A 13,839-nucleotide genomic window follows, 5' to 3' on the forward strand; every position below is an offset into this window, starting at 1 on the left:
TTACGGAAATTGCATTAAGTCTCCGAAGACAACAGGAGATATCATCCACTTTACGACTTTACTCCGAACTTTACGGGAATCTGCATCAAAGTCTCCGAAGATAACCGAAGATATCTTTTTTTTGTCAATTTGTTGATGACCTGGATAATTCTTTCTAGATATTTTTCGTCTTTCTAGTCCCAATTTCTACACGATAATGCATGCAACAACTTCTTATTGTACCAATAGTTTTTAGATTTTTTTTGTAGTGCACTTTATGCTAGCCAATGATTTTTTGGTACTGCATTTTAAAACTCCACACTTATCGTGCAACCCACACTTTGCTTTCTTATTCTTTCACTTGTTAATGAAATGTCGGAAGCTTCGAATTCTTCAAATAGTTGTGGAAGGGTTCGTCACTCCATCTCACATCATGGACTCCAAATAATTCTACTAAATTTATGTTATGCGTGGAATTCGCGAAAGGGCCAGACCACATTAAATTTTATGTAAGACCATATAAATCCCTAAAATGTAATATTCTCTCTATTATTGCTATCAAAATTTCAGCACTGCGGGAGACGTTTTTTCAGGTGTCATAAGTCTAATGTAAGTTATCTCTTTTTCCTTGTGATTTTTTTTGTGGCAGATCTGTAATGAATTTTTTTATGTTTGTGATTTGTGCGGCAGTTATTGCATGCATTATCGTATAGATATTGGGACTGGGAAGACGAAAAATATACAGAAAGAACTATCTAGGTCATCAACTAATTGAAAAAAGAAGAAGATATTATCATTAGTAAAACAAATCTTTTAAAAAGGTAAAATTGTGCTCTTGTTTATGAAAACAATCTTTAAAAGATGGTTGTAATTGCATTTGATCTTTTAGTTGTATAATTTTGATGTAATGTAATGATGGATGCATGGATAGTAATTGCAAATGTTTTTTATGTTTTGAAATGCAGTGATATTTTGTGTCATATTGTTGCTTTTGTGCTATAATATTTAGGAATTCCAGTGGATCACATATGCCCCTATACTATGCGGAACTGCACAAATTTGCCCTCCAATATTTTTGTCAGGTTTAGTTAACTCAAGGGAATGGGTGACGCAAAACGTAACGTTAGGGGCATGGGCGGACTGACCTTTAAACGACGGGCAAATGCATGCAATTTCGCATAGTCCGCGGGCATATATGGACCTTTTCCGTAATATTTATGATAGAAATTTCTCTTTTTTATTTTAGCTTTTTATTATTTGTTGCTTCAAAATTATCTTAAATATACTTAGTTGGATGGAGTTTTATTCGTGTAGGATTTCTATTTTATGAAACGTTCAAATATTTAAGTTTGAATTTTCATAATTTAGGGGGTGAAAGTATTTGATTTTAAAATACAGGATGTTAATTTGTAACTGAATCATAGTAGATGAGTATTTAGCATAGTTAACCCTATATATTATAAGTTGATAACTATTGAAGTGATGAATTTGGTTCTAGAAGGCCTCTTTATTCCTTTTCCACTGTTTTATATTTTTATCTTTTCCTTTTTGATTTTTAATAATTTTCTAGTTGAAGTGATCGCTTACCCAGTACTAAAGTTTCCTCCCTCCGTTTCAATTTAGGTGTCATCATTTGAATTTTGAGAGTCAATTTTTTAAATTTTGAAATCTGTAAAGTTGTTGAAATAAAATTTACATATTTGAAAATCATATAAAAAATATTATAAATCACAATAATTGAAAATTCAAAATATTTACAAAAAGTATGAAAAAATTACGATAGAAAAAATTATTAAAATCTCAAAATTTGAAAGATATCACATAAATGTAGACGGATGAAGTAATCATCCTTTATAGAATGAACATTTTATAACCAAAACCATTTGTCTCGAGAAAAGACGAAAGGTGCAAAGTGCAAATTAAGAAAAATAGATGAAATAAATAAATTAAATAAAGATAAATTGCAAAAACCTGCTGTTCAAAACTAGATCTGACAATTAACTTTTCAAAGTAATAAAGATTGTACAACTTCCCAATTCCTATAAAAGCTAATGGAACGCAATGCTACTCCTAAGTGCTTAGTCAACAAGAAAAATAAATAGAATGTATCTTCATCATCATAATACTTCTTTTAGCCTTATTAGAGATTTTTATGCCAATTTAAGAAATATAGAGAACTTCTAGTACTTTTATTTTTATTTTTGTTTTCTATAATGTTTGTGTTATATCCCGCATTTTGTACGTCGGAATATTTTGAGATAATCGCTATGTAAGTTAAGGGCAAGGCCATTTTTCGGTTTTGTTTGAATGCGCAATCGCTTATAAATATTATTGTTATGGAAATTTATAAACTTGGAATAAGGAGAATGAGAGGCATGTGTTATTTTATATTATAAGACATGCTTATGTAGGCAAGTTCAGGTTGACTAAGTCAATTAAGTCATTCATCTTTTCAACAATTTAAAGAAAAATCTAGAAAAATTGAGAGAATTGAAGAAAATTTTGGAGGAAAATAGGGGCACATGACCGGCCATGTGCCCCCTCATATATATATATATATGTACAAGGCTTGAAAAACAAGACAATTCACTACTTAAAATTCTAGAGAATTGGAGAAAGATGAAGAACAAGAGAGAGGGGGTTCGCCATGGGGCGGCCGAACTCCAAATTTGAAAACTTTGATCAAAAATTTTCTCTTCTTGCTTTTCTACTAAATGAAGGTTCTTATCATGTGGAGTAGTTGTTGGAAGGAGGAGACCACTTGTTTTGTAAAAAATCAACCTAGCCGAGTGGTGGAAGAAGTGAAGGAACAAGGTATGGTTCAATCTTATTTTATATACGTTATGCATGGTTTGTGGATGTGGTGGAGTATGGAAATGAATGAAACCTATGAAGTTATGCGATGTGTGTTGTGTGTGTACAACATAGTATGTGTGATGCTATATAGAAGTAAGGAATTAATTTATTTAGCATGTATGGATTGTGTTTTATGCTTGCCTTGGGACGTGTTGCAATATGTAGAAATGAATAAAGTTCATAAAAATATAGTGCTAAGTTGGTGCTTGGCCGAATAGGGTAGGTGAGTGCAAGTGAAGAATTAAATGTATGTAGTATGCTTGGATTGTTGTGTTATGGATAGTTGAACGTGTAATGGAGTGAAATGCATGAAAGAATGATGTTGATGTTATGGCCGTGAGTATGGGCTATATGATTTAGAAGGCAATGTGATTTTAGTATAGCTTTCTTGAACTTATGGAAATAATGTTGTAAATGTGTGGATTGCTTACGTAGTTTATGAGTTTGGAAGAAAAGAAATGTATCGTTGATGTTTCCTTACACTTAGAAGATTTCGGGTTCCATGGCATAGTGTTTGGTTGCTTTGAATGTTGTATGAATTGCTTGGAATGCTTCTAAATCGTATTTGAATGGCTTCGGAATAATATTTGAATGTACGATCATTGGTGTTAGTTTGAATGCATGAAGTTATTTGAACAAAGGGAATATTGTCGAATTGTGGAAAAAGGGATTGCTAATGTTAGAATATGTTTGGAGATGCTATTGTTGGTTTTGTTGTTGTTGAATTGGCCGAGCCATATTCTCGGGACGGTGTATTTACGGGGGAAATGCGCCGACAATTTCGGCGTACAAAGTGTTATTTTAAAGAATCAACTCATAAATGCCCCTAGTCTAAGGTTTGGTAAACATGACCAATTTGTAGATTTTGGCGGATTTGCAACCTGAATCTGGAGTAGCGGAGGAAGCGGAAAGAGGTATGTAAGGTCTCACTTTCCTTCTTTGGCATGTCTTAGATGTATTAGGCTTGAATACGTGTCTCGGGGACTATTCTAATCCTAGAAATCCGAGATTGAAATTGGTCACTATTCATTCCTTTAAAAATTGAAGTAAATGTTCATGAACGGTTTAAAGAAACGTCTAAACACCTAGAACTTGCATGAATAACACCCGACCACCCTAAGACTCTCATAAGTAATGTCATGAAACGCATTATACGTAAAACATGTACACCACCTCATTTGATCCGAGGTGGGCCCACTATTCCCGAATTCCCTCCTATTGTTCCATTAGGCTTATTTCCGTACTATAATCAATGGAAGTTCTTGGTTATCATTCCGTCCACCAAACAATAGCTGTTTTAACTAAACTCTTGACCCTAATGCATGATTTTCCTTACTAAAAGTTTACGAGTGTTTCCAAAATATTCATTTTCTTCAAAAATCAAGTTTTACAATATTGAAAGTCCTAATGACTAAAACGACGACCATGGCTCTACGATGATAATGACGATGCCAGATATGAGAAGAAGTACATGGTGAATATGTCAAGGATATGTTCCTATTACGAATATGAAGATATGAAATGTTAAGCTATTTTTGAGCAATGACTATTTTCAAAGGTTTTAAAGTAAATGAACTATTGCCTTATGATCCTGTCCTATGATTTCTCAGGAAGTTATTCTCCATTGATAGTCTCGCCTTATTATTAGTTCTTTCAAGGTGAGATAAAGTGCCCGTGGTTACTCCATAATAAAATCGGAGGCTACCGACACGTCACTCCGATAGGGGCGTTATAGCTTTTCTTTGGGCTCACCATCGTAGTAAGATATGTATATATATGTATATGGGGAAGATGGGGAAAAAGGAGCGAGGAGCGTATACGCCGGGTTGCACATTAGTACGTAGCCGTATCTATCGATTATTACCCGGACGCGGGAGGCCGGACGCGGGCTATATTCAGCTATATTTATGGTTAAATGGATCGGCCGCCGACGCCTGCTAACAGCATGTTACATGATATATTTTCTATATACATGGAAAAGAAATGTTTATCAAAAGACTGACTTAGCATGCATGGCATCATACTGAGTGGCACTCGCATGTACAGTGTTAGAATCATTTTTTGTCCTATGATACGGTCTATGTTTTCATACCGTTATTACTCTGCACAGGTTACGGTTTCATACGTGATATGTTCCATATGTACATCTATACGACCTTCCCATGATATGTCTCATGTGTAGCGTAATACTCTCTTTACATGTTATGCTCTAATGATAGTCTTGCTATGTTATTCTTTCATGTCTTACATACTCGCACATTGCTCGCACGACCCCTCTTCGGGGCTTTTATACGTGACCACTTGTGCACCCGGTACGGATAGAAGATAATAGAAGATGTTCCCACGAAGTTGGCAAGAATCCATTTGTTCACGGGGTGTCGCCGAGGAAAAATCGGCTGCTATGCCGGTAAATGTCTTGTTTGAAGTTAAAGACTTTGCGGACAGTCGTGGGTTTCGGAGTCGGTTTGTACCATGATACAAGTTTTGTATAGTCATATATTTTTATTTGATTCTAAAGCAACAAAGGAATATTTTCAGCGGTCTTGTATGTATACTTGACGTAGAGGTTTCAAAAAAAAATTAGTACGTGAAAGAGTCGGTTTTCGCTTTCGGCCGAGTACTTATGTCGGTGCCCAGTCAAGATGACACCCTTATGAGATCGGGGCTTGACGTGGTTTCGAGACGAATTTAAAGGGGGAGCATGGTCATTAGGATTCATATAGTCAATTCTAACTTCTTTTTTATCGTCGTCATCGTCTTTCCATTATAGTAGAAACACGTAAACAACTACGTAAAGTAAGTATAGCTAAGGCCCACTTAGGGCCATTGCCTTAGGCCCACATTGAAGGCCCCAATTTTTTTTTTCTTATTATTATTATTACTATTATTATTATTATTACATACTATATAATCTATATAAATAATTATTATAAATAAAAGTGTTATAGTATATTTTTTGTTATTTGATTAAGGTTATTTTATACCAATAAGTTCATAAATTATGATAATTTCTTCACTCATTAATTAGTATATTTTCTTTACTCAGCAATTATAATTTTATCCTTTTTATGAAGGAATTAAGTTCTATACATCGACAACATAATGAATTTCTTTTACAATCTTCTCTAAAACTGCATGAACAAAAAAGCATTCAACAACAACAACAACAACAACATACCAATGAATCCCACAATATGTGGGTCAGGGGGAGAGTAGAGTGTCATGTACCTAGAGATTTATGAACTACCTTAGGTAGGGAGGTCATTTCTAAGACCCTCGGCTCAAGAAAAGGCACGAAAGGTTAGATACGGGCAAATAATTCAAAGCAATTATGAAAATAAAAACAACGAAAGTGAATAAGCCATGATAAACTATTACATCAAACAGACGCATCGTAGAAATCAAGGGACATCAATGCAGCTACTCGCAAGAAAGGATAAACGCGACTACCTACTAGCCTTCTATCCTGATCTGAGTCCTCCATACCCTCCTATCTAAGGTCATGTCTTCGGTAAGCTAGAGATGCGCCATGTCCTGTCTAATCACCTCTCCCCAATACTTCTTCGGCCTACCTAATCATTCAACCAATATCTCTCTTCAAGCCGTCCATAGCCTCCTCTCGCACCTCCGCATTAAGACGGTGCATTTGCGTCTCTCCGCATCACATGCCCAAAGCATCTCGGCCTCCTTCCCGCATCTTGTCCTCTATCGAGGCTACTCCTACTTTGTCTCGGAGGACAACTTCATTCCTAATCCTATCGCTCCTAGTGTTCCCACACGTCCATCGCAATCAAGTTCATTTCCGCCACTTTCATATGCCGAACGTGAGACTTTCCTTCATGTTCAAGTATTCCGGCCAACACTCCGCCCTATACAACATAGTTGATCTAACCACCACTTTGTAGAACTTGCCTTTAAGTTTTGGTGGCACCTTCTTGTCGCAACAATACCAAAAGAGGCAAGCCTCCATTTCATCTATCCGCACCAATACGACGTGTGACGTCATCATCAATCTCCCCGTTTCCTTGTATAATAGACCCAAGATACTTGAAACTATCTATCTTTATGTATTTTACCGCGGGTGCCAAGCTTCACTTCCACATCACCTCGCACTACATCACCGAACTTGCACTCCAAGCACTCCGTCTTGGTCTAAAGGCTACTCAACTTGAACCCTTTAGACTTGTGGTTTGTCTCCAAACCTCCGGCGTTAACTCCGCTCCGAGTCTCGTCAATCAGGACTATGTCTTCCACGAATAACATACACCATGGCACCTTACCTTGAATTTGCCGCGTCAATCCATCCAACACCAAGGAAAATAAAAATGGGCTAAGAGCTGACGAACCGGTTTTCTTTTAGTGTGATTTAACATATTATATTAGGTTATTTACATTTAATTTTATTCACCAGTGAGTGCTACTTAATAATATGAACTACAATTATCATTAAAATTGATCAGAAGGTGTAAGTATTTTTGACACCGTCAATGCTTAAAACTTAGACTATTACGTTATATATGTTCGTTTCTTTTTCTTTTCTATGATGATAGCCAAATCATAACTTTCACTTTGAGTTTGGACCTCAACATCAGATAATCCACCACTTTATTCTTTGTTCTGTTCTTCCTGTTTTTTTTTTTTTTTTTTTTTTTTTTTTAATAGCTATTCTTTTTGTCTTAAATGATTATTGATTGTTTAGAATGCAACTTTCTTTTTTAGTGTACACATTTTATGAAATAAATTTAAGGGCCTCTTAATATGGTTTTGCCTTAGGTCACGAGATCCGTTGAGCCGCCCCTGCATAAAGAACATAACTGAAATAACAAACCTTTGTTGAGGCACTTCTAAACAAATCCTCCTCCAAGCGCTTAACTCGTTTTGATAAAACAAAAAAGACTCATTCTTTTTATTTCTTTCAAATTGATTCAATCTAACAAAAAGTAATCTTAGAAGGAAGTCATTTAATACAATTCCACAAAAAAGTAAGATAACTTTGACATTGAAAGATAAAATTTATAATTTGAAAAAAAAGTTTGGAGAATATTTAAAGTGATAATTTTTACTAAAAAATTTTAATTTTTTGTTCTAAGGAAATTCATGTCCAAAAGCATGATCACAAGTGAGAAAAGTTGAAATTTTACTCTCATTTCTCTTGGACCAAAAAAAAAAAAAGCCTTGTTCTTTTATTTCTTTCAAATCGTTTAATCCCGACAAACAATTTCACAAAAAGCACAATTTTGATACTTATACAAAAGTTGGGAGCAAATAAGACTTTTCAAAAAGTTTGTAACAAGTTTTTGACCCAAAAAAAAAATTGTAATAACTTTTGGACCCAAAAAAAACTTTGTAACAACTTAGAAAACCCTTCTCCCTTGAGCCTCATATATATAAGGATATTTCACCAGTCACTCTCATTCTTAATGCAACTAAACCTAGTGCGGCTGAGATGAAGGGAATTTACAACAATGAAGAAGAGGATGACGACGATGATGATGATCGAACTAGTTTTCCACATGAATCCTCTTCATGGATTTTTCACAGTTGAATCAATGAATCCCCAAGTTCATAAGTTTTTCTCTTCATTTTCTTTTCTTTATTTGATGATGTGTTCATTTATGCCTGAATGCTTGAATGAATTATGTCTTGCAAATATTTCATTTCCTTTAAGAAATTCACATTTGGATAGAATATTCCAATTTTAATTAGTTATTGTATATGATTTAATAGAAGTTAGGTCAATTAATGTTAAGACTTTTAAATTTAAATCTTTTCTAAGATCCAAAAAAATTTCTTACCTAGAACAAGTGGTTACTTCAGCATTGAATGAAGGATATAATTCAGCTTTCTCAATTTGCAGATAAAAAAAAAATTTGCAACGGGTGGTCCAATTTATTTTATCAGTTTGAGTATTTATATTTGATAAATATTTATCTTAAACCATCTTTATCTTAAACAATAGTTGAAGTAGTATCACTTACGTTTAATCAATGGACCGAACATATTTATTTTGAAAATCAGCCACTCCACATTTCATATTTTTGGTCTTCGCCTTCGAGACAGTAACTCTGAGCCCGACACTCCTACTGTGCATCACTCTGCTGAACAGGGTAAGGATGCTTTACAATCTGGGTTGTCGGTGGGTTACCAGAGGCTCATCATCGGATCTGAGGGATTCATGTTGATTTATCTTTTACGTTTTATGATTATCTTTATCAGCTAATTATTTAATTTAACCTCTTAATATTTAATTGTTGTATTGAAGGTTTACTAGGCCCGGAGACTATGAAGATAATTACAGACACCATTGGGGATCTTTTAAATCCAACGTACCCGACGTGGGGGTGATATCCAATAGCCGCTCAAGCAACAAATCTTCAATGAGTTTAAGGTACATTTGAATTTATTATTTTAATTCAAACACTATTCTTATCGTGATTCATTCTTAATTTCCGACATTAATTTGCTTTGCAAAAAAAGTGTGTATGGCTTCCCCACCATAGCAGATAGGTTGCTACTAACTTTGAAAAGAAAGTGAGGTATAGGCTCGTCGACTTATTTTCAGCCACTCGCAGGAGAGGTATGAAGGCCAAGTGGTGTCTACCCTATATGAGAAAATCTATGCAGACACTGGGCCATTCATGAGAAGCTTACGCAGAGGAGCAAAGTGGAAAACCAAGCCAGAGCATCCAAGAGAGATGACTCCTTGAGCACTAGGACAGGTGAACCAGGTTCTAGTGTAGAACTTGGGTGATGTTTCTAATGAGAGCCTCTTACATGACAATTAACTCCACGTTTATGGATGCTGTCAGCATAGAGAATGTTGAGAGAAGATTGATTATATTGTTCTTAAATGTTAAATACGTTTTAATTAAATATATTGGACTAAATTTGATTAACTCAATTTAATTAAAAAATAGTATTTAAGATTTAAGAGAAAATACCAATCCTCTCTTAACATTCTCTATGATGACAACACTCGTAAAGGTGGAGTTAATTGTCATGTAAGGGGCTCTCATCAAAAACATCACCCAAATTCTGCATTAGAAGCTAGTTCACTTGTCCTACTGGTCAAGGAGTCATCCTTCTGAGATGCTCTGGCTTTCTTTCCGCTTCACTCCTCTGCGTAAACTTTTCATGAATGGCCTAGTGTCTGCATAGATCTTCTCATATATGGGGTGACACCACCTGGGCTTCGTACCTCTCTTGCGAGAGGCTGAAAATAAGTCGACTTGTCTATACCTTACTTTCTTTTCAAAGTTAGTAGTAATCTATTTTAACTCAATTTATTTTGTTTGGAGGAAAAACAAATGGGGGAGTAACTAACTCAATATGAGTTAGTCAAGGCCACTTAAATGGGGAAGAAGAAAATGACATGGATACGATTGTTGGGTTGTGCCACGGGATGAGGTTACCTATGTAAGCCACTATATTAGCTTAAAACACTAATTACTGTATTTTTCTTTATTTATATTCTAATTTTATTTTTAAATTTTAAGGTCAATATCAAAGCTCCTTGGTTAGCCAACCAGTGAGCAGGGCGTGCTAACACAAATTTCAGACGAGGATTTTGGGTAGCTTTGGTTGAATGTGTTTGGTGGCGCAAGAAAGGGGAGAACTTATGGCCTTTCTCAACGAGCATTTCACTGCTATCAATCTAGGTTGCAAGCCATAGTTACTTCCTCACAGGCCAAGCAATGGATAGATGATAGTTATGGAGAAAATTGAACTATCTGACTAACTTCAATTATCATAGGTTAGAGAGAGGCGTAGAGATCAACATCATGAAGACCTTAAGGCTCAATTAGACGTTTTGCTATACTAGGACATTTTCAATTCCCTCTGTGCTGGTGATGTTATCCCCCAATCTCGACCTTTATGTGATCATCCTATCCATGATTGTTCTATCGACGCTCGTTCTGTCCATCATCTCGTGGATGCGCCTTCTTCTAGTAGCTCAGACAAGGATGTGGTGGCAAACAGCCCTTGATTTATATTAGATACTTGTTTAGATTTTTAGATACTTTGTTTAAGTTTTCTATGATGTACATGTGAAAGCCTTATACAAAACTTATCTAACTTTATTATGACTTGTGGTGGATTTTGATCGATAATTGATGGAGTTTTTGGGTTGGATTTGATGTTGTTTGGATTGGAGATTCTTAGATATAATTGTTTAATATTGTATGAAATTTTTTGCTATAACTCTCATCAGTTCTCGCCATCAGAAAAGATTCAAGTTGGTTTAGAAGAAAGATTATGAACAACACAAATGAGCATTTGTTAAATAAGTTTAGCAGAGGAAACATGAAATGAATGAACCAATAAGCAGAATCATCGATTAGACCGTTAGATCCGTATCGTAATTTCGGAACTATAGCAACAAGAATTGTAGCGTTTTGCCATCGTATGAGGGAGATATGACCATTTTACTAAAGAAACTTACTGTTGGTTTTCTGGTGTTATTTTTGTTGAAAATTACAATTTCGCCCCTAAGTTCCCCCTTAAATTTCGGCATTCATTCAAAACTTGAAAACATCATATCTCTCTCATTTTAAGGCCAAATTGGGTGATTCAAAAGGCTATCTTGAGTGAAATTTTGCAAGGATTTTATTGGGCTTGTGAAAAGTGAGCTTCATGATCATCTAGCACCTGATTTGGACCGAAACAGCTACTGCATTTTTTTCTCTCCACTTGTTTCGGGATTTAGTTACTTTTCTTACAGGTTTGGGAGCAAGTATTGAGGTGATTTTCGCGGTGCTGTTCTCGTCTCAATGAGGGGGTAAGTATCTAACTTTATTTTGGTGTTTCTCCATGATTATTTTTGTTGGTTATCGTTTATATCCGTGTTTGGATGGTAGAAATTGGGGTTTTGAACCCAAAAGTTGAAAAGTGGTAAATCATGAATTTGAGGATCAAGATGATGGCTTTTTGAATGGGTTTTCTGAATTTAAACTAATTAAGCTATGGGTAAACCAATTTTAAAATAAAATTCCAGTTTTTCCCTTGGGGGCTCGAGATTACCTTTTTGGGTTCCGAATTAAAGTATAGCAATATGGGTACCATTGGATTCGTTTAAACTCATAGAGTACTATTTTGACTACATTGAACTCGATTTGTCAATGAAATTATAGTTTTTCCTTGGGGCTCGGGTTTGGCTATTTTGGGTATATTTTTGGATTCTGGGTAAAACTATGGAAAGATGGGTATCCTTAAATTCGTATTCTAACATAGAGTACTTATTTGATTGATTTTGATCGTTCTGAGGTGATTCGAAGGGGGAAGGCTCAAGTTGGATAATTCGTGGCACCTGTTCTAAGACTGAGGTAGGTTACAACTTACTTTATGTCTGGACTCCGGCTAGTAAAACGTATGTAGATAGTAGTGATTGATGGGGAAAGCATGATAGGCCTTCGGCATGGTATGGAGGTGAATTCCATCTAGGTTGGTATTGTCACCCGTTATGTGGGCTTGTCGCCATGGTTGTGATTTCATGTACTTGATATAATTGTCTCTCTCTCTCTCTCTCTCTCTCTCTCTCTCTCTCTCTCTCTCTCTCTCTCTCGTTATCTCACTTGTCATATGGAAGAGGAAGGTTATTACTGAGAAATTAAATATCAAATTGCATTTCTTTGTATGAATCTATGGATCCTATGATTGCGGTGATTATTGAGGTTGATATGCATCTCATATTCCATTTGTTATTTGATGTGATTATCATCTAGTTGTATCTCTGTCACATACTAGCTCCCTCATCATATGAAAGGGTAGGGTAATATTGATGATTGAACTGTGGACAATAATATGACTTGTACTTGTTGATTGCATATTGGTGATATTGTTGAGACTGATATCATGCATGTCATTCTTCCATATTACTCTTATGTTGTCCTGATGGTGAGGTGAGTGACTGAGACTCCAAGGTCTTTGCCTGATATTGAGAATGATTGATAGCTTCTAAGGTTTCTCTGTAGAGAGCACGAGTGGTGCATGGACTTCATGGGTCCTCCATGGGTCATGACTATGAGGCATTGCCATAGCATGTGTGTATGAGAGTGAAGCGTGAGAGGTGACTACTCCATTGCATAGCACGACATTGCATTGCATTGTACTCCATTTGAATTGCTATTCATGTCATTGGATGACACATTCTCTGATTGATTCTTGATTGAATTATTGAGTTGTTGTTAGTTGTACAGTATTTATTTAGAGGCTTGATGGACTCGAGATTTAGAGATTTTCACCTAGGCTTATAACTCGAGATATTAAATCCTCGTGACTATTGACACCGGCAAGACTTCCATATTTGCTAGATTTGTGACTGTGTTTGATTACTTATACATAAATTATGCACATATTCGATGTGTAACATATGTATATATGCAATGTATAGTCAGTGCGTACAGCTTATATATGATTATCATACAATTAATAAACACTGAATATACAATGTATAATGTATACTTCAAGGTACACTCAAGGTACTTTCTCTCATTGCACTGACGAAGGAACCCATTGAGCAGCAATAACACCACCTAGACGTCCATTACTTTTGACCATTGAACAACTTTTTAGGACCTTCTACTTTCACCACCTTTTAGACCAAAAACTCTACTACTTCTTCATTTTTTTTCCTACAAAAGAACACTTTGAAGCTTCTCTATCAAGCACCCAAAGTAGATGAAAAATCCATGAATTTGAGAGAGAATAATACCAGAGTTTTACTAATGAAGACACATAAATCTAAGAGGTTGGTGGTGGATTTGTGGAGGAAAAAATAGAAGCATCGATGAGAAAAGGAAGAAAGGTAATATTACATTGGGATGAAATGTTGAAGACAAAGATGATAGAAATAAAAGGTGGTGTGTGACAGTGTGAGATACACGTTCTCTAGTGTATATGTATAGTAATTACTGATTTTACCAGTTTGAAGTTGGCATCTGTTGCATTAAAAAATGTAGCTGAAATTATCGTTATTTCCCAAAATGTAGGGTTTGTTTATGGATC

General features: G+C 35.5%; 1 long non-coding RNA gene across 2 annotated transcripts in view; it reads left to right on the plus strand.

Moving 5' to 3' along the window:
* LOC132037120 (uncharacterized) overlaps nucleotides 1-9,223 on the plus strand; it is a 17,566-nt gene extending 8,343 nt beyond the window's left edge. The window contains exons 2-3 of one of the 2 annotated variants that reach the window (XR_009409773.1): nucleotides 8,272-8,396; nucleotides 9,098-9,223. This is a non-coding gene — a long non-coding RNA (uncharacterized LOC132037120). Of the gene's footprint in view, nucleotides 1-8,271; nucleotides 8,488-9,097 lie in introns of those variants that run through there. The other variant, XR_009409772.1, reaches the window with a different exon arrangement.
* The last annotated feature ends 4,616 nt before the right edge of the window (nucleotides 9,224-13,839 follow it).

This window comes from Lycium ferocissimum, chromosome 11 (genome assembly GCF_029784015.1).
Source record: "Lycium ferocissimum isolate CSIRO_LF1 chromosome 11, AGI_CSIRO_Lferr_CH_V1, whole genome shotgun sequence".
Classification (NCBI taxonomy): Eukaryota; Viridiplantae; Streptophyta; class Magnoliopsida; order Solanales; family Solanaceae; genus Lycium; species Lycium ferocissimum.